The sequence below is a fragment of the Equus caballus genome, chromosome 23, assembly GCF_041296265.1.
Source record: "Equus caballus isolate H_3958 breed thoroughbred chromosome 23, TB-T2T, whole genome shotgun sequence".
NCBI classification, from domain to species: Eukaryota; Metazoa; Chordata; class Mammalia; order Perissodactyla; family Equidae; genus Equus; species Equus caballus.
This window is the reverse complement of record NC_091706.1, coordinates 11,177,403-11,197,193: the sequence shown is the minus strand read 5'-3', so window position 1 is coordinate 11,197,193 and position 19,791 is coordinate 11,177,403. Positions and strand designations below refer to the sequence as shown.

At 44.2% G+C, this 19,791-nt stretch overlaps 1 protein-coding gene and 1 long non-coding RNA gene across 2 annotated transcripts in view; both read right to left on the bottom strand.

Moving 5' to 3' along the window:
- LOC102150963 (uncharacterized) overlaps positions 1–19,791 on the bottom strand; it is a 229,383-nt gene that overhangs the window by 193,941 nt on the left and 15,651 nt on the right. The gene's annotated exons all lie outside the window — the stretch shown is intronic.
- LOC138920486 (uncharacterized) lies at positions 3,256–6,483 on the bottom strand. The gene is made up of 2 exons (XR_011431722.1): positions 4,894–6,483; positions 3,256–3,521 (listed from the first exon to the last, which is right to left on the bottom strand). It is a non-coding gene; the product is annotated as an uncharacterized lncRNA (long non-coding RNA).

Here is a 19,791-nt window from a genome sequence, read left to right as displayed (position 1 = left end):
GTAGCTGTGGGGCCCCCGCACAGCTGCTTCCTAAGTCAGGCAGTTGGAGACGAGCTGGCGCAGATATTAAAGCACAGTAAGTATTTAGTGATATGGCACCTAAATGCATCACAGCAGACCTATTGGGGAAATAAACAACATTCAAGTGTATTTCTGGAAGACAAATACTCGATACTTCATTTAATGTATGGTTTGCAGTTAGTGGTTAATCTAAGACAATGAAGAGACAGCCCTGTTTCACGTGGCTATTGAGGAAATGCAAAATTGATTGTGAGAATGATTGAGGATTTTTAAAGAGCCCAATTCCCAAACCAGCAGTGCCCTTTGTTGCTTTTTTTCCTCCTTCTTTTGAATTTGCCTATAATCCATTCAGACAAACCCTTTCAGCACAGTGATTTCCTCTCCTCATTATGACCTATGTGATTAACGACTAAACTTTCCTCTCATTCTTGCACAAATCTAAGATCTCATTTTTCATGTGCAGGATAGTCTTTCTTATCCGAGCATGCATATCTGCACCCCCGAAAGCACCTCCATTTTATGTCTCCAGGTTATTAACGATAGCTTTCCATTGGCCCAGTCAGCCAGCATTGGCAGTTGTGAACTTGATTATCTACAGTCAGCTGGGCAATGCTGGAGAAGGGCCCGACACCTTGATTTGATAAGTATTTGGCAGAATTAGTGACTGCGACCCCAAAAGTCTTCCATGAAATTCCTCTTTTTGCGACATATTTATTCAGAGAGTAAATGGAACTGGGAAGACTCATCCTATCCAATCTCTACCTGTCTTCCCAAATCTGGTCTGAATCATTCTCTGGTTTGGAAGCTTTCAAACAGTCCCACATTTAATCTTAGGATGAAAAAAGAAAAGAAAATGGAAGCCGTGGAGTAGATTTAAAACTTCGAGTCACAGAAACACAGTGGGAAAGCCATTTTTTTTAACCATCTAATGCATAATGACTTTGGGACTTCCTTCCATCCATCTTCAGCTGAGATCACTGCCAATGGCAGCAGAACCAGCCCTTTCTCACTCTGCCTTCCAGCAAACGGTCTAATCCTCATTGCCCACCAATACTACCACTGTGTGTGAGCCAAACAGCAGAGGAAAACAGGAAAGACAATTAGATTTAAATCTAGCCCTGCTTACTCCCCACCAGTCCTTTTTTTTTTCCACCGAGATGCTCTTCAGTCTAGTAACAAACATGATTCCTGTTTAGCACAGTGTGAAGCAGGAATGTAATGCAGGTCTGTTAGCATTATTCAGTTACCTGATGACATTTCAAACTCCTGAAAGGGGACTCTAAACACAGATTACTAACAAAAACCCTGAGTGCTTTGTAATTATTCGTATGTCATTCCTACATAATCAGTGTCACTCTGGCACTCACAGAGCTTAATTCCTTGGTTTGTGTAACATTCTCTGACATTCTGTGAGTCAAATTATAAGGATCCTCAGCTCAATCTCTGCCACCTACTGCATTTTCCCAGTGATGACCACAATGATAGAGCATTTCCATAATTGGAGAGTATGGAGGAAAACTGAATGAGGCCACACACATATACGGGTGAGCACACAGACATGCACTCGCATCTGCACACAAATTTTCAGGGGAAATATCTCTTCTGAAATGGACAAGAGGAGTTGTGCCAATAGGCCATTTCAAACTGGGCTTGGCCAGGACCTACACAGCGCCCCCTCCTGTAAGGTCATGAGTCCCAGCATGAGCAGACACTGCGGTTGTGCGGTTTTCAGCATCCCTCATCAATTCTTTACGTATCCATGAGTACATCAAGTGGCGGCTTCTTGGCTCCTCTTGGCAGCACTCCCACCACACAACAGGGACTCCCTGCAAATTAACATTCCTTTCCTCCTGCCTGCCCTGTCCTCAAGTTTTCAAACATCACAACAATCTAAATGAAATAATGAGAGAGACTCATTCTAATGCTGTGGAGGGAACTGTTTTATTGCTAAGGCAGCAAAGAGAAGTAATTGAATCCACTGGAAAGAAGTAGAAGGGAAAAGGAGGGTGAAGTAACATGATGGAATAACGAAAACAGGAGAGGCTGATACTGTACTTGTGTGCACGCGCGCGCACACTCCCACATGGGGGCAGGGTGAGTGAGTGGGAACCTGAATATACACAGGAGAGGAATTGTGTAAGTGTGAATGCAAACAGCTTTCAAGACGGCAGTACCACCAAGGGCTGAGCTCATCAATACTGAGAAAGTTCCTCAAGCAGTTCACACTCTGAGCTTTTCAAGAGCTACAACGTATTGCATGGAGTGAGTAATGGCGGTCCATCCCGAGACACAAAGGTAGCATCCAGTCTCAACAGTAGCGTGGTGGCCATGAAATACAGCTCCAAGTCTCTGACGCTTCTCCCATGGAAAATGGAAGTCTGTGTCCCCTTACCTTGAACCTAGGCAGGCTCACCATGTTTGACCCCTAGTTTAGGAAGTGATGCTATGTGACTCCCAAGGCTAGGCCATTAAAGACCATGTGCCTTCTACCCTTGTCACTAGAACACTCACCCTTGGAGCCCTGAGGCGCAGTGTGACTACCCCGGGGTCACCATGCTGTGAGGAAGCCCAAGCCATACAGAGGGGCCACATGGGGCATTCTAATCAACCATCCCAGCTGAACCTGGCCTTCACATCATACCGGCCAGGCTGAGAAACATGAATAAGAAGCCGCCAGAGGATTCCAGCACCCAGCCATTTGGGTTCTCCCACCTGAGGCCCCAGAAGCTGTGGAGCAGAGACAAGCCAACGTTGCTGTGCCCGTCCTATTCCTTCTCCACAGAATACACGAGCTGAAGAAAACAGTGGTTGCTCTATGGTACAAAATTTTTTCAGTTTGTTACACCACAAAGGCAAACCAGAAAAGTATGTGTTTTTCCTGCTTCTTCAGGAAATGATCAATTTCTACATTACTAACCTTAATTTCAGCATCTGGATAATGGGACTAAGATTAATAATATCTACCTCACAGATGTCTTTGAAAAGCCATCAAAATATAATGACGATAATAATAATATAATAACAACAACCAACATCTATCTAGAGCTTCTTATGTTTCAGGATCCATTTTGCATCTCTGACATAATTTAATTCTGTTAACAGGCTCATGAGGTAATACAGTTGTTATTATCCCTTTTAAAAGTGAGAAACTGAGGCAAAGAGAAAACAGGAGCTTGCCAAAACTCATGTGAGAGGCAGAATATGAATTTGAAACCAAGGCAGTCTTACTCCAGCTTTTTTTTTTTTTTTTTTTTAATTTTATTTTTTCCTTTTTCTCCCCAAAGGCCCCAGGTAGATAGTTGTGTATTCTTCGTTGTGGGTTCCTCTAGTTGTGGCATGTGGGACGCTGCCTCAGCGTGGTCTGATGAGCAGTGCCATGTCCGCGCCCAGGATTCGAACCGACGAAACACTGGGCCGCCTGCAGCGGAGCGCGCGAACTTAACCACTCGGCCACGGGGCCAGCCCCTTGCTCCAGCTTTTTAACAACTCTAAAAATCTGCCTATAAACAGACAAGCATATGAGACAGTGCCTGACACACACTTAAGCTTAAGAATGTTTCATTGTTATTATTGTGGTTGTTGTTTCAGAATCTGACGATTAATAGACGTAGACTTTGGGAATACCAAAATGGGTTTTTCCCACTTCTCCGGTTTCAGCATCTACAGGTGAACTTGGGAGTGGTTTTTCCGCTCTTCCTAACCCCCTCAGCTATCAGAAAATGGGAAGAATATTCATATTGTATATTTCATATGCCAAAAAGATTTCAATTTCATGCTGTACTGAATCTCACAAATGCCCCCTTTTAATCCTGTTTTTATTCTAAACCAGTATAAAAAAAACTTTAATATTTCCTAATGGAGTGTACATATATTCATTCCTACCAATCTAATGGCAATTTACGAGAAGTCAGGCAATAGCCAGTAAGACAAGCTTTGGTTCCAAAAGTTCAATCAGTTAACCTAGGACAGCAATCACTTCTCCAGAATGAATAATGATTTGGAAGAATATTTGGATGGAGATAAACCCTTTTTGCACAGAAAATTGCATTATCATGTGCAGTATCTCAGCTGGATATGTAAGTTTACCAATAAGGACATTGCTTCATGCATTTTTATCATGGAGCTTTTTGATTCTGAGATTTCCAGAAGATTCTGCATTGAGGGAGGAAGCTTTAATGTCTGTATAACGTGTGATGCTCTCTGAGCTGTAGATGTGAAGGTGGGAAGGCAGGAGCTGGGCTCCGCAGCTTCCAAACAGCTGCCACCACACTTTCCCAGGGGTTCTTCATTCTGCTTAGCAAGGGGGGAAAGCTAGCAATGCACAGTGAGACTGAGTTCTTTAAAGAAATGGCATTGAAAATAACCATCATGTCAATTTCAGCTAATGGGGCACAGTGTGGGCTCATTTTAAAGTGAGGAGGAGTGGCATGCAACCATTAAGAAATGCTTATGCCATATGTGAGCATGCTCATCCAAGCACAGCCAGGAACCAGCGACTCTGGGGAGAGCTCAACACATCTCTCCCACAGACTTGGAGATGGAGCTCCCACCGACCAACTCCCAGAAAACCATTAGGGAAGTATAATTATAAATGAAATTAGTGAGAAAGTAGCTGAGGGTTTTTTTCTACCGGCGCTTCAAAGACTTTTATTGGTGTGAGAGAGAGAGAGACAATTCCTGGATGCTACTAACTTCCCTTTCACAGGTGCAACTGCTAGAACGTTTCAGATGCACACACCTGCTTGCCAGCTGACATGTTATCTGAGAGTGCCCTTTCAAACTCAAGAGGGAGTGAGCTAGGAAAAGCCTCTCTCTTCCCATCATTCCCAGTATTACTCAGCTGGCCCTAGCCAGATTCCAACTATAAATTACCTGTAATGCTGGTTCTCCGCAGAGGACATATCCGTGCTTGAGTATCTGAAGGAGGCTGAAGGCTGTGGAAGTCTGTTAGTGCCCGCTGGAAGACAAGTGTAGCGGCTAAGAGTGCAGATATCGGTGTCAGGAAGACCCAGGCTTGAGTCCTGAATCTGCCACTCATCTCATCTCTCTATACCTCATTTCCCTCCTCTAAAAGAAAAGCCAAAATGACATCTGCCAGAGAAGAGCTGTGAGCATTAGATGAGGAAACGCAAAGGCCATGCCTACCCTTGTGCCAGTAAGAGTACTTGTTATTTTTTGGTTCTGAAGCATTGGTGCTCTGCCACCACAGGTTGAGAGGCCTGTCCCGCATCGAGACAAACCAAAAGTCTTGGGCTGTAGAAGGCAGCAACAGCTCAGGGATGCAACAGGTGCTGCCCACAACCCATGGTGCTGAAAATGAACCATGTCTCTGCCTTCGGAAATAGCACTCTCGGCTACATGACCGTCATGTCCGCGGCCTCTACTGGCCAGAAATCTATGGAAAGAGGAGTAATGCTAGTATCAAGGCATAATGCAGAGAGTATTTTTCCACACCAGCCATCAATTTCTATCACTGTGTTCTGATTAACTGTGATGGTTAACATGAACTTTTGACTGACAGCTTGATCCCCTCCTTGCTTGCTACACGACACATGCTCTGATCACTGGCAACTCTTCCTTCATCCTCAGGTAACTTCTATGCACTCATATCTCCATGTTTTTGTGCACAATGATTGCTTTATTCAAGATGCTCTAATCCCATTCTTTGCCTAGCAAATTTCCTTCAAGGTCCAGAAGACAACCTTCACAAGTCATTCTCTGAATTTCCTCCGCCGCATTCCTTTGCTGCCCTATAGCACTTTTACATCATATTATAACAATTGTAACAACATTCTGTGTTCAAGTCACTTGAAAATACTTTTTCTCTGACCAAACCAGATATTGTCAGAGGCACTGGGGATTCGATAATGAGCAAAGAATAGGCAGTGGCCTTAAGAAGCACACAGACTAATGGAATAGACACACAGTAAGCTTAGAATCAAAAGGTAGGTCCATTGAACAATGTAGCCTATGTAATAAGCAACTCATGCATGATAAGAGGAATGAAGAAGTGACTTAATCAGAGGAAAATGCAGGGGAAAGGCTGTATGCAGTGGATAATTTATGTTTCAATATTTGCCAAACACAACATCTGACAAATTGTCCCATGATATTACAGAAACCAGATGAAGAAATTAAAACCAAATGAAACAATGGTTAAGACAAGTCGGAGCTTATTTTTATCAAAAACATGTAGATTAAGGGCTGGTCTGGTGGCATAGCAGTTAAGTTCATGTGCTCTGCTTCCGGTGACCCAGGGTTTGCTGGTTCAGATCCCAGGCGTGGACCTACGCACTGCTTATCAAGCCATGGTGTGGCAGGGGTCCCACATAAAAGAGAGGAAGATGGGCACAGATGTTAGCTCAGGGCCAACGTTTCTCAGCAAAAAGAGGAGCGTTGGTGGTGGATGTTAGCTCAGGGCTAATAGTCCTCAAAAAAAATGCAGATTAGTGAATCTCAAGTTCTAATGGTATACAAAATACTACATATTATATGACTCTTTTTATATAAAATTCTACACAAGGCAAAAATAAACTGACATAAAGTGTATTTCTGGGGGCCACAGTGGCGGAGGGGACTGTAAGGGGCACAAAAGAAGCTTCTTGGATGATGGACATGTGCTGGATATCTGGATGGCGCACTTGACTATACATTCATCTAAACTCATCAATGTCACACTTAAATTTTGTGCATTTTATTGAATGTAAATTATGCTTCAATAAACTCCATTTTAAAGGGAGTAATCAAATATTTAATGTGTATAAAAATATAGGACATGGCCCAGGGTTCTGCATCCTCAAGAAGCATCTCTAGCAAATCGGATACAGATGGTCTGAGAACAAACATTTCAGAAATGCTGATGGACTGATCATCTACTCAGAGCCATACTCAGGAAGACCTGTAGCTGTGCAATGCATGAGCCAATGCCTGATCCTGTTCAAAATGTTATCACCAACACATGTGTGGCCAAGACTGACAATGCCCAACTCACCTTCGTCTTTAGTAACAGAACCCTTGTTTTTATCTGGGTACATAGTTCCTCAGCCAAAAGACTGTATTTCCCAGTCTCTTTTGCAACTAGACATGGCCAGGTGATTAAATCCTGGTCAATGAGAAGCATTTTTCAAGATTTCAAGGAAAACTCCTTTAAAAGGAAGGAATGTGCCTTTCTTTGGCTCTCCTCTATTCCTTCAATTAGAATATGGATGCAATGGCTGGAATACCAGAAGCCATCTTGAACCCTGAGGCAACATATTAAAGATGGAAAAACACCTGCTAAAAGGAGCCTGAGTCCCTAATGGCATGGAGAAATTACGGACTACGTTAGACCAAGCCTAACTCTGGATTTCTTTTATTGAAAAGAAAAATAAACTTCTGTCCTATTTTAAGTCACTGTTATTTGGAACGTTTCTGCTATATATACAGCAGTTGAACTTAATCCTAACTCATATCTGCAGCTTATCAATCGTGCACTTCACATCAAGCTGGTTGCTTATCCAGTGTGCTGGGTGGCAGAACCAAACTTCAGGCAAATGTCTAGACCCACTGAAAAATGCAACCATAAAAGACATTTGGTCAAAATATCAACAAATGAAAAAGTATGTCTCCTAGGGGTCTTAACTGACCACAAAACTCAATATCGGTCAACTGTGTGATGTAGCTGACTTAAGAAAGGCAATTCAAAGTCAGATTACATTAATGGAGGTAGAGTATAAACAACAGAGAAGATGAGCCTTCTAATAGGCTTTGCAGACAATAGATAGAATATTGAATTCATTTCTGCACACTTCATTTGAAGAAGAATGCTGGCAAAATTGAAGGGATCCAGGATGGAACAGAGAGAGTGGGCAAGTGCCTAGAAAACGTCAACCAAAGAATTTAGACTACCTAACCTGAAGAAGGGAACACTGAGATGGGATGATACAGATGACGGGAAATATTCGCAAAGCCATCATGTTCTAGAACAATAAGACATTCTGCATAGCTACAGAAGAAAGTGGAGCAGGATGTGAGAGTCAGAGGGAGTCAGTAGTACAAGAAGACCCGTCAAACCAAAGAATGAGCTGTCTTACAGAATATCAACTTCCCTGATACACTGATTGATTAATCGATTTACACCTCATCTTGCTCCCAAAATAAATATCTAACATTTTTAAAGTGATTATGTGATAACACTATTCTGAGTGCTTTAGATGTATAATTCATTTGATTCACACAACACTCTTAAGTAGTTACTAATATTACCCCTATTTTTATGGATGAGCTAATTAAGACAGAAAGTTTAAATAACTTGCCCGAGGTCACACAGATGAGAGGATGAGTGCAAAGCCAAGATTCAAAGACAAGAGTTCTGGCCCTCGGAGCCCATGCATTCACCACCAGAAAGCTACACTGTCTCTTTCACGCTGAAACATGCAAGCTTCCCATGATTGCCCCGTCACTGGAGCAGATCTTAAGAGTTAACTGTCTGGAATGTTGAGGTGGCAACTGGGAACTGTGGACCTCTCTGGTACCTTCAATGACCTGGGGCTTTGGGGAAGCTCACTGGGATTCCGGTTTTGTGGAACAGTTGATATCCTGGGTTTGTGACATGTAAACTTTGATGTGACTGTAACACAACTGGAAGGTGGTTCAAGAGAAGCGTTAGATTTCAGAGGCACATCTTTGTCAGGAAGGTCAATCCTAGAGATAAAGAATTCGAAACCACCCTTTGCATATGTGACAACTGAAGCCATGAAGCATTCCCATTTGAGAAGGTGGAAAGCAGAGACAAAGGAAGGCAGATGCTAAGGCTCAAACCATGAACCACACACTGTACACAGAGAGCAGAAAGAGAACCCAGTGGCTGATAAACATGGAAACAGCCTAATGCTACAGAAGATAGTACATGAGCCTTTCAAAAGGCTGAATGACTGAGAAGCATGCCAGACCTCTGTTCCTTTTACTTGCCCAGGTTCCATTCCCCCTCATTCTTGTAACAGCACCCTACTTTCCTCTGGGAGCCACCCCTCTCTGTCATGTTTTCCTGGTGTGGTCGACCCTATTCCCCAGAACCCAAGGTTACCCACGTTTCAGACCTGGCCAATAAGCATAGCCTATTCTCCTGATCACCACGGTTGGCTTAGGGTGAACATAAGACCCAACTGGGTCCAATCCAAATCAACACTGAAACTTTTTGTAGAATTATTAGGAAAGATGCTTCCTCTTTACCACCCAGGGTCCCTAAGCCAGTAAGATGAATGCATAGAGCTGCTGGAAACATCTTTGCCACTATGAGAGAACTTGTCCACAAATGAAGCAACATGAAGGAAAGAAGAGCCAAGGGACTGACTGGGGGGCAGGGGGAGCATCTGAACACTCAGACCCAGCTATTTGAATGTTTACACAAACCTCCTGATTTTCCAGTTATGTAGGCAAATAAATTCTCCTTTTAGTTTCTGTCACTTGCCACTGAGAGTGATGGCCAATATATCACCACCATGCTTCAGAGACACCTCTATCAGAACACGCACTTCTTTATGTATCCACGCCTCTCTAGAACAACATAAATTCCTTGAGAGCAAGAAACGTGCTTCCCCCACATGGCAGTACCTATTAAAGGGCCAGACACATTCACAGTAGAAACGAACCTCACTGAATGAAGCTGAATCAACGAAAGGCAATAATACAGGCAAGAGGACGTTAGAAGCTGCAGAGCATATTTTACTGTGATTTCACACAAAGATGATATAATAGCCTCTTTTGTTTTTAAAACTTGATTGAGTCTGAAGTTCACTCAAGTTCATTGAGAAGAGCTCTTTATGACTGAGGACTTTATTTGGCTACATAGAGTCCTACCAATCTGGACCCATTGCTTTTTTTTCCTCTTCTTTCTCAAATGCCTCCTTTAAGGAAATGCAGTGCTGGTACTTAAAATCAAATCTTGGCAAGGTAAACGCTTTCCTTAACATAGAAGTAAAACAAAACAAAACAAAACAAAAAAGAGTGAGGAGTACATCATTTAAAGTAATGAAAAAAAAAACAATTTATGATCCATCTCTGATGTTCAAATGCAAAATGGAACGGAAAAATGTCTGTGTATAATGAATTTTGCAACATTTGCTAAAGTCCTGCATGGGAAGGAAAGAAGACAATGATTCAAAAATAGAAATCTCTTCAATTCAAACACTTTTTGCAAAAGCAAATTGCGCACACACACAAACCATATAGTATAATCAAAAATGCAATAGTGACAGATTCGAGACAGAAACTAAAAATCTAGTAATAAGAAATTCTCACCATATCTTTCAACTATATTTACTCATACATTCTTTCTTTCCATGGATCTTGGTAAACAGAGAGATTAAAAAGTAAATAATGGTGGGAGGGGGAAACCCCATCCACTATAGCAATTAAGAATGTAGGTTTGGAAGGGCAGGGAATATGAGAGTCCCTGCCTCTGCCACTGTGTGACCTTGGGCAAGTCATTCCACCTCTCTGAGCCTCAGTTTCCTCATCTACATAAGGGGTAACATAGTAGTGTCCTCATAGGTTGCTGGGATGGACAGAGAAAACGGCATGGAAAGTGCTTACCACAAAGGAGTGATCATTGTTTTAACCATCCTTTCATTTTGCATGGTTTGAATCAGCCACCACAAAATCAATAAGACTCTTCTACATGAAAGGAGCCACAACCAGAATACCTGGTTGCTAATCGTGGCTCTGCTTCTAACTACTTGTCCCACCTTGACCAAGTTCATTCACCATCCGTCAAAGGAGTCACCTGGAACCTAAGGCTCATTCCATCTTTGAGGCTCATTCCATCTAAGAGACTGGACCTGTTCAGAGCAGGCAAATATTTATATTAAGGGAACAGACAGAAACGTGTCCTTTGCTTAGAGGGAGCCCTGAGCACTGGCTAAACAGCCTCTCCTGAGTCTCATCTCTATCTTTCCGGAGGAAGCCTTGAAGAGATACCATTACTTTAATCACTTCAACTACAGAAAGATGCCAAAGCGGGAATACATTGTTCCCCTGTAATCTAAAGGTCTGTGAACCTGCACTGGGATTCTCAAAGAAAGCTTAAGTGGAAAGGACATCTCTCAATAACCAACATCATAATCTCCCCCATGTATTGCCATCCCAAATAGACAGACATGTCCAGGGAGTCTTGCTTCTTTTCAGGAAACATTCAGCTTAAGACATCACCCAGCCAATTCACTTTGACAAGGATGAGCAATGTCACAGTTCCTTAGAAAACAGGAGCAGGAATCGCAGTCACTATGACAGCCAACTATTGGTGAGTCTTTTGAGTTGCTTGTTCCGTGTTTTTTTAAGCATGTCACTCACTAAAGAGGAGACAGGGAAAGTGGGCAGATGCAAATAGCTGCTGTCTAATTGGAGGCTTCAGATTACTAGCAGACAATTCTAAGTCTTCATTTGTTCATTCATTTATTCAATAAATATTTATCAAGTGCAAGGTTCTTTCCTGGATGCTGAGGATACAGCAGTAGACAAAACAGGCAAGATCCTTGCTCTCCGGTAGTATATGCACTAGTGGAAGGACACAAGCAAACAATAATGAAGTAAGCAGATAAACAAGGTGACTTCAGGCAGTGGCAAGTGTACAACAGTGATAAACAAAGTGGCATGACAGAAAGTGACCAGGGCTGGAGGAAGCAGGGGTGCAGCCTGTGGATGCAGGCTGTGCTCTGAACACTTCCAGAGGAGACCATTCATGCTGTGAGTGAGTGACAAGGGGGAGAGAGCCAGGCAAAGCTAAGGGCAAGAGCCAAGGAGGTGCAGCTTTTCTTGAAGGGGGTGCTATTGGCGTATGGAGTGGGGTTTTTTTCTTATGTGGGTCTGTGCTGAGCGTTGCAGGACATTCGGTATCTCTTGACCCCACCCACCTAATATCTCTATGGAAGGTCCCCTCTCTAGTCACTGGGGCAGCTGAAAATGCTCCCACTCACTTCCCAAGAGGAAGGGCCATAACTGCCCCTGCTGAGAACCACTGATGAAGGAGAGAACAAAGACAGTGACCCTGAGTTAGAACGGAGCGTGGGCTTTTCAATTAACAGAGAGAGACAGCCAGTGTGTCTGGCACACAATGAGTGATGGGGAAAGAGGGAGAGCTGAGTTTACAGTCATAAAGGCTTAGCTGTTGTACACTGACTTTGCATGCTGCCAGCCGGGAAGATTTTCTGGAGGAGACACAATGAGCAGAGGACAGAAGGCACAGTTACCCACACACTTTCTGCACATATCAGGAAAGGGCATACAATTCAGTGAGCAATATAAGGTTTGCTGCCCTGGTGCTGCTATTAGTAAAGATGGGAGAGCAGAGAAAAGTGAGCAAGATACCATATTTCATCAATCTCAAATGGATATTTTTATTCACATTTCAACCTGTCTGAAATAAAAATATGTCTCATGGTCATCATGACATATTATTACTGCCTGGGCCTGTGCACCAAAACCAGTAACAGCCTGGAAGAAAATCCCGGGGACCATAATGAGCACTCTGCAAAAAATGCTGCAAGAGCAATGGCCTTGATGGAACTATGAACAGTACTATGAAGAGCATGCCAGGGAAGGACACTGCAACCTGGGGGTGACTTAGAGATTCGAACGCCGAAAAGGAAACTTGAGGAATACATGAACCAACTAATTGCAGTTACTTTTTCCAATACATGAATCACAAGAGTGATAGAAGATAATGTCCAAGCATAGGAATGCTCTTTCAATAAATGCAAAATGTGAAAATTCTAAATGCAAAAGGATTGTTATGGTTTAATTGGCAATGCTTTATTCCTAGGGATCACACAAACAAGAGTGCACTGTCTAGATTCGAGGCAATCTGAGAACACTTACTGAGTATCCAGTGAGTGCTAGGAATCTCATATGTGCAGTACAGCAAGTAATCTCACAGCAACATCCTCAAAATTCCTATGATGAATTCTACCTCATACATGTTAATAAGCGACTTCATATAGCACAGTTTCTTTTCTCCCTTCAAATGAATCATATGCAACATTTAAAGAGCCAAGGTCATTCTGTAAGGACATTATGACCAAGAGTGGTCACATCCTCAACGACATGCTCTTCTAACACTGTTCTGGACCACCGCTCCAGTTAGCTCCCTTACTATGCCTTTGTGATGGTTAATTTTAGGGGTCAACTCGACTGGGCTAAGGGATGCCCAGATAGCTGGTACAACAGTGCTGGGTGTGTCTCTGATGGTGTTTCCAGAAGAGATGAGCATTTGAATCAGTAGAGTGAATAAAGAAGATCTGCCCTCACCAGTGTGGGTGGGCGTCATCCAATCCGTTGAAGGCTTGAATAGAACAAAAAGATGGAGGAAGGGCAAATTTACTCTCTCTGCTTCAGCTGAGACATCCATCTTCTCCTGCCCTCGGACCGCAGCACTCCCGGTTCTTGGGCCTTCAAGCTCAGAATGAACTACACCATCAGCTTTCCTGGTTCTCCAGCTTGCAGATGGCAGCCTGTGGGACTTCCTGGCCTCCATAATCACATGAGCCAACTCTTTATAATCAGTCATTAGCTTTCTCTCTCTGTCTCCTATTGTTTCTGTTTCTCTGGAGAACCGTGACCATGACAGCCTTGGAAAATATCTTTTGACTTCTGCTCAGACACCATGAAGAGGCCTATCTGGAGACAACTCTGAGGCATGAAGGGATGAAAGCCTAGACTAGGAGAGATGGAGGGGCCTTTGTGAGAAGCACTGCGAAGTTGAACTTAGTGACTAAGGAAATTAAACTGGTCCAAGATCTTAGGCAGAGACATTGACCCATGAGAGCCTCTCTGCCTAACTTTTATTCTTCCATCTTGGAGTAATTAGTACCCCAGTTTTCCTTTGGGGAACATCCCTCCCTCTTCTTAGTCTGTGTTGTTTGGGGCAGGCCGCCTTCCCCCTAGCTCCAGGGGCGGCAGGCGACCCAGGTCTATGGGATGCAGCCCAACTGGGGCCGATGAGAATCAGTCTTGGAACGTCCACTGAATCTACTGAGAAAGAAGCATTCCCTTTCCTCTGCTGTGAGCAGGCCATTTCGAAGTAAGCCTGGAACTATTGGCAGCCACACGTAAGGGACACCTGCCTGAGAATGAAGCCAACAGAGAGCACAGCAAAGAACTGGAGAGAGACGGAACACTGATGGTTTTGAGGCTCTGGGTGCAGCTTGGCCTGAAACCTCTGGACAATGTTGGTTTTTCACTTAGTTGAGGAAATAAATTCCTTTGTGGGTAAAGGGGATGTCACTTGCAACAGACAGAGTCCTGACTTAATCTAAACACCACAGACTACTATGTCCTGTAGTGCTGATGGCCTAAATGTTGGGGCAGGTGGAGCGTGCTGGCTTCTTACCTAGGCTTGGAATGAGACTTCTTCTGCAAGACCTCAAGGGGCTGGTGGCCAAGTTCTTCAGTGCACGCACGTCGGGAGTGCACTCATTACAATACTCTGCTAAGGGTTTTCTAAACCAACGGCTCGTTCAGAATCCGCAAAGCACACTGCATTGTAGACAGGCTCTTGGTAGGGTCAGCCCTCCATAGCCTGGCGTGGGTGTCCCAGGAGCAATGATGTAAAACGCACAAGAAAATTCCACTGGGCCAAAGTAGCCATTGGACCCCTCACCCGCCCATAACAAAGCCTGAAATCCCCACCATCAGGTGACTCCTTCAGCTTCTAGCACTCTCTCTCTCTCTCTCTCTAAGACTTCTGTTGGTATACATCTGTGTCACACAGGAAAGGCCACCTGAACTCACTACCTCACCTGTCCTGATCACGCAGGTCTGCTCATGACACTCGCTGCGGCCTCCTAGGGAAACCAGAAAGGCCTGGGATGGTTCACTTGCTTGTGGCTGAGTGCTCCACCATACTGTAAATTCCTTCAGAGGGCAGAGTTGTGTCTTTCCTGGGCCCCGCTGTACCCTGGTACCTCATACAGTGCCGGGAACAGAAGCACACAATCCACATGTGTTGAGCAAATGGTTGTATGGCAAGCAGCCCTGGGGTTGGGAGTTAGGGGCCTGGTTTCCAGTCCTCACTCTCCCCCAAGCCAACACATTCACGGTCATGCTATGCTCCTCTGAGGGCCTGGGTCCTCATTCCAACAAACAAGAAGGTAGGCCTCTGAGACCTGGCTGGGAATCCCACACAGATGGGTTTGTTTGGCCTATCCTCTGATTTTATACATTTGTAACAATCTAAAAAATGAGGAGGGGACCAGTTCCGTGGCACAGTGATTAAAGTTCCACACAGTCCACTTCAGTGGCCCAGGTTTGGATCCTGGGCACAGACCAACACCAATCATCAGCCATGCTGAGGCAGCGAATCACATACAAAATAGAGGAGGACTGGCACAGCTGGTAGCTCAAGGCTAATCTTCCTCACCAGAAAAAACAAAAAGAGAGAGAGACCAGGGAGATTTCATAGAAAAATTCATATCTCTTGTTTTTCTTGCAAAACATAAGCTCTGACAACACTGAGCCCACAGTGCAAAGGGCAGCAACGGGCTAGAAAGGAATCAGGGCTGTGTCTTTGGGTGAGGCCCCAAATCTCCCAGCAGCCACAGTCCCATCGTAGTCCTGCAGCAGCACCATATGTCAGCTGCCATTTATGATTACATGGCCCTATGTCTTTTCTTTTAGTAAATAAACATCTATAAAGACATACCAAGAGAGCCACGGTTTAAAAAATTTTGAGAGAGAGCACATTTCTTTGTAGGAGTGAACTTAATCTTCACACACTTAATAATACAATCTATCATCCATGTAGCATTTATTATACATGCCAGCTACCATTCTAAGCAGAGTACATTTGTTTAACCCATTCAATCTTCAGAGTAACCCTATGAGATAGGTACTATGAGTATCTAGATTTCAAAAAAGAGGAAACTGAGGCACAGAAAGGTTAAGTAATTTGTCCAAGGTCACACAGCTGGTAAGCAGCCAAGCTAGCATTAGAACTTAGGCAACCTGCAAGAACCCATTACACACCACTGCCCAGTGCTTCTGAGCTCAAAGAACCCAGCCTAACTCACACGCAGACTGCTGCACTCACCTGTTCACTGATCTGGTCTCCCCCGCTTCCCCACCATTTCTCAGAGGGGGATGCTGACACCCAGAGGTGGGAAGTGATTTTTTTCCCCAAATTCATAAAAAAACTTGAGAAGAGACAGGAACCAGAATCCAAGCCAGCTGACTTCCAGCCCACTGCTCTTTTTTCAACACCATGATGTTTAACCCTGGACCCTAGACTGAAGTCAAAATCTCATATAGCTTCTTTCTGCACCAAGAGAATTGAGCCACTTGAGAGAGTTTCACTCACTGCTTTGTAACATGTGATGCCCGTGACCAGGCGTGATACTCGGGGACACGGGTAAACAGCCCCAAATACAGAGGGATGTCCAGCTTCAGCTCGTACAAAGTGTCCACTGGCAGACAGGTGACTCCCCTGTCACCCTGCACCAAGATGCTTGATGAGGAGACTATCCAACAAGTCCAGTTATCTGAACCCAGGTTCAGGATGGAGAGAGTCAAGATTACTCAGTTAAATAATAACCAAAGAGGGGCCAGCCCAGTGGCGCAGCGGTTAAGTTCGCACATTCTGCTTCGGCAGCCTGGGGCTCACCAGCTCGGATCCCAGGCACAGACCTACACACCGTTTGCCAGGCCCTGCTGTGGCAGGCATCCCACGTATAAAGTAGAGGAAGGTGGACACAGATGTTTGCTCAGGGCTAATCTTCCTCAAAAATAAGAAGAATAACCAAAGATAACAAAAGTGTATCTCACAGCACCACTTTTTTTAAATAATAAGATGCAGTGCTTCCATCTTGATAAACTCTAAAACATGTCACCCACTGTCTCCATTTCCCCATATCCTAGAGGAAGAGGAAGCCTAGGTAGAAGGTTCTAGAAATTCCCTACATGGGCTGGATCTCAGAGACCATCTATTGGGAAGGCACCTTTCACCCATAAATTTATAAGGTAGGTGTGGTGATCCACAGCTGCATCAAAATGTATTACTTTTATTATTACTATGAATGTTGCCAACAATAACGCTGCCATTGTATGGCTGTTTACCATGTGCTAACCACCTTGCTAAAAGCCTTAGTGCTCTATCCTCCTAATCAGCATCACTATGCCAGGAAGTAGGTACTATTGCTACCCTCGTGTCACTGATGAGAAAACGGAAAGCCTGAGAGGGTAGATGACAGGCCCAAGGTCTCACAGCTAGAAAGGAGCTGGAGCAAGACCAACAATTAAAACACATGGCTTCTGATAACCCAGCTACACTGCCTCCCTCCAGAAATCTAACTGATCCCACTCAAGCAGTGGGGTGCCTTTGAGGTTTTGTTATTGTTATTGTTAAATCAGTCAAGACTGCACAAGACTATTGGCAAAGCCATTTCTTGAGGCTTCTTCAGGGTGTCAAGAGCTCCATGGGATCACCCAGGTTCTGACCATCCTTTGTGACACCCAGAATGTCAGCTGAAGGTCAATGGGTGTCACTGTGAAAAGCTAGAAAAGGAAACACCGTTGCTCTCCGGGGCTTGTTAGCATAAAAATAATCATGCATTTCCTACGGTTTGGTGGCAGAGTTACAAGGGTCAGCCTAAGAGATGGCATGTCAAAGTGGCTCATCAAATGAGTCGGTCAGGATGAGAATATCAATTGATTTGAGCAGACATGTGTCGAAAGGACTCATACAAAAAAGGTAGCCGAAGTAAAGCGCCGCCCACTTGGCAATTTTTCCTGATGCTCACCTGGTCCCCAGAGTTTGGGAGGGCAGGGAAAGGAGAGAGAGGAAGAGGAAAGGAGGGGGGAAACTACAACATTTGTTTGAAAGACATAAGTTTGAAAAACAGAAAGCCTGATCCACTTGCTGTGACTGAAATGTTCCCTGGATTCCGAGAGAAGGCAGGCCATCTCTAGTCACATCCCTTAAGGATTCTGTGACCTTCCTCTATCCCAATCTTGGATCAGGAGAGGCCAATTGGAAGTGCAGCAAAATGATTACACTCCCTGCTCCTTTGAAACATTATGAAAAGGTTTCTCCCTCCAAAGTAGATCCTAAAAACATTGTTTACTCACTGTGGGTCGGCCAAGAGAGAAGAGTAAATCTTCTATTAGTCCCAAGGAAGTTCTCAGATTTGCGTATAATAGAAGGAAGCATCTTTACTTTCCCAGCAGCTTGGACTTGCCTGACCTCGAATCGTGTTGGGATGGCAGCACACGTTAAACGGTCTGCTCAGCAGGCGTGGGGTGCCCAAACCGTACACGTTCCAAAGAAAGGACTGGGCCTTGACCATGTGCTGGAAGATAACCTCTGAGCCCTTGGAATATGCTGCCTGATGAGAGTGTCTCTGTATACTGAGACACTGAACTGCGCCAAATAGTTGATGTGAACAATGTGATCAACAATGAGCAGCTGTTTCTGTTTTCCTGGGACCCTGGGCCAGCCCATATCAGCTTGACCTCTGGAGGGTGGAGGACCTGGAGACTGAGTGGCTAAGGTCAGTCATGTGGGCACTCCAGGCCTACACAAGTGACCTTCAATACAATTCCTGGACACCAAGCCTCAGAGAGCTTCCCTGATCGGCAACACTCAGCACATTTGTCACACACCACTGCTGGGAGAATTAGCACTGTCCGTGCCACTCCACTGGGATGGCACAACTGGAAGCTCGGGTCTGGTTTCTCCTGGCCTCTGCCCAGCGTGTACTTTTCCTTTGCTGAATTTAGTGTGTATCCTTTCACTGTAATAAACCGTAACTATAACAGCCTTTCTGAGTTCTGTGAGTCCTCCTACTGAATTATTGAACCTGAAGCTGGTTTTGGAGGCCCCATCCTGAGAGGAATGGAGGAGGGGAAAGGGAGGGAGGGAGGGATGAAGGGGGGACAGGAAGAAGGAAAGAGGAAGAGAGGGAAAGGAAAGAATAGGAATAAAATGAAACAAGAAGCAAAGAACCCAAGAAAGTGTTCTAGTGTCAAATTTCTCACTGTTTGAGCTCAAAGTAACAAGAGGAAAGAAAACACCATGTATGCAAGAGCCTTGAAAGACACTGAAAATAGATAACTAACAGAGGCTGCCTGTGCAACACCCAGGGTGTAATTTTAGACTCCACCACGCTGTCCTCGAGATTGCTTTGTCTAACCGTTTCCCCAGTGCAACAACTAACCTCCACCTTTGAGAAATAATAGCTATTCCCTTCTGATGAAAACATCCCAACATTCCATTTCAGAAATAAAATAAAACTTTCAAAAGTGATCTGGAAGAGACTTAAACAGATTATAGCATTACATAATGTTTTCTTTCATGGTCAAACAGGAGAATAAAATGGATAGCTGTCTATTTATGTGCCATCAGTGCAACTGAACAGCCCACAATTAACACTCTAGCAAGGCTGAGGGGAGATGCTCCATGCCTGGACCCGAGGCTGGAAACTCGGTCCTCCATTCATACTCTTACCCTTCTCAATTCATTGAAAACCACTTCAAGCAAAAATCATTTGAAAGAAATCACCTCTGTGTATTACACCACGAGCAGTGAAAAATATCCCACGTGAGACTCGATGGTCCCGAAGCAATACAATTTCTGCTGAAGTGCAAGACGTAATCACTCAGGGAAAAGAAGTTCACATGACAACAAGAAGGGAAAGGAAATGAGTGAGAATCTGAGGCCTCAAGTCTCTTACAATACAAGGCATCCCTAATTTGAACTTGGAAATCTGTCTTTGGGTTTGAAATCCCAGAAAGGAACTTCCTTTC